At 42.6% G+C, this 1804-nt stretch overlaps 1 non-coding gene across 1 annotated transcript; it reads left to right on the top strand.

Moving 5' to 3' along the window:
* Window positions 1-854: 854 nt before the first annotated feature.
* LOC148545697 (small nucleolar RNA R71) lies at window positions 855-958 on the top strand. The gene has a single exon (XR_015900494.1). It is a non-coding gene; the product is annotated as a small nucleolar RNA R71 (small nucleolar RNA).
* Window positions 959-1804: the final 846 nt, after the last annotated feature.

Here is a 1804-nt window from a genome sequence, read left to right as displayed (position 1 = left end):
TCTGAAGGGTGATAGCCTGACACTCCTCCCTTTTGGTTGAGTTAGTATTACTGCGAAGGTTGTGGCTGGGACTTTGCTTGAATAAGTAGCCAATTTGTGTCTCAAGTTTCTTGATGGCAGCATCCTGATTCTGCATATTGGACATCACTTCTTCTTGGAACACTTTACTGTCTTGAATCTCTTTGCCTATGCCTTCAAGTAGATTCTCAATCCTTGAGAGTCTGTCATCAAATGATTGTAGATCATGATTAGAAGTGGAAGGATGAGGTAAGTTATTTTGGTTTTGATGTGGATGTGGAGAGGTGTTGTTATTGGGGTGTTGATATGGTCTAGATGTGAAGTGTTGGTGGCTTGCATTGTTGGGATTTGGGCATCTTTGATCAAGATTTTGGTCTTGTTGATTTCCCCACCCAAAGTTTGGGTGATTCCTCCATCCAGGGTTGTAGGTCTTGGAGTATGGATCATGGTTTTGCCTAGGTAAATTTCCAATGTAGTTGGCTTGCTCCTGACTTCCCTCTGCTTCTTCATTCACTCCTTCTTGGGTTGTTGATGAAGTGGCGATTGCTGCTACTTGGTTCCTCTCCATCTTCTTGGTGAGGTTAGCCAGCTGCTGGATAATGAGCTTGTTTTGGGCCAACAGAGCATCTACATTGTTTAGCTCCATTACTCCTCTTGTGTTCCCTCTTTCGGAAGCATAGAAGTAGTCATTCTCTGCTACAGTTTCAATGACATCTATGGCCTCCTCAATGGTCTTCTTCTTGTTCAAAGATCCTCCGGATGAATGGTCTACGACCTTCTTTGACTCATAAGAGAGCCCTTCATAGAAAATGTGCAGCTGCACCCATTCGTTGAACATGTCAGGTGGACACCTCCTTGTTAGGTCTTTAAACCTCTCCCATGCTTCATACAGAGTCTCATCATCTTGTTGCCTGAAAGTTTGGACCTCAGCTCTCAGCCTATTGATTCGTTGAGGGGGGTAAAATCTTGCTAAGAATTTGTTCACCACATCTTCCCAGGTTGTCAAGCTCTCCCTTGGGAAAGACTCCAGCCACTTGGCTGCCTTATCCTTGAGTGAGAATGGAAATAAGAGCAGTCTATAGGCGTCAGGATGAACACCATTAGACTTCACTGTGTCACAAATTCTCAGGAAGGTGGTCAGATGTTGATTGGGGTCCTCTTGGACACTCCCTCCGAACGAACAGTTGTTCTGAACAAGGGTGATGAGCTGTGGTTTTAGTTCAAAATTGTTGGCGTGGATGGTTGGCTTTTGAATGCTACTTCCACAGTTTCCTGGGTTTGGATTGATGTAAGAGCCTAAAACTCTTCTATCCTCCCCAGCATGATTTGCTCGTCCTCTTCCGCCATGGTTGTGAGCCTCTTCTTCATGATGGTTTTCCATGTTTTCTTCCATGTTTGGTTCAAAGTATTCCTCCTCTTCCTCAGCACCAACTACTCTTTTTCCTCTTGCTTCCCTTCTTAATCTAAGGAAGGTTCTCTCAGGTTCAGAATCAAAGGAAGTTGAAGCCCCGCTTCTTCTCCCTGTCATACAACCAACAAGTACAAGCAAAGAGAATAGGTGCAGAAAGTATATCTGTCAGAATTACTGTTACTGTGAGTGATGCAATATATCAAACAGTTAGTGGGTTGGTGAAATGAATGGTAAATAACAAAGAAAAAGTAGGGGGAAGGGAAACAAAATTAACTAAAACAGAAAGTAAATGACTCAAATAGAAAATTAAATCAAACAAAAATAAAATGCTCAATCTAGTTATCCTCCAATTTAATCATTGTTGATGCACAATCA

Source organism: Arachis ipaensis, chromosome B9 (assembly GCF_059453495.1).
Source record: "Arachis ipaensis isolate K30076 ecotype BB chromosome B9, ASM5945349v1, whole genome shotgun sequence".
NCBI classification, from domain to species: Eukaryota; Viridiplantae; Streptophyta; class Magnoliopsida; order Fabales; family Fabaceae; genus Arachis; species Arachis ipaensis.
This window is presented reverse-complemented; position numbering and strand designations above follow the sequence as displayed.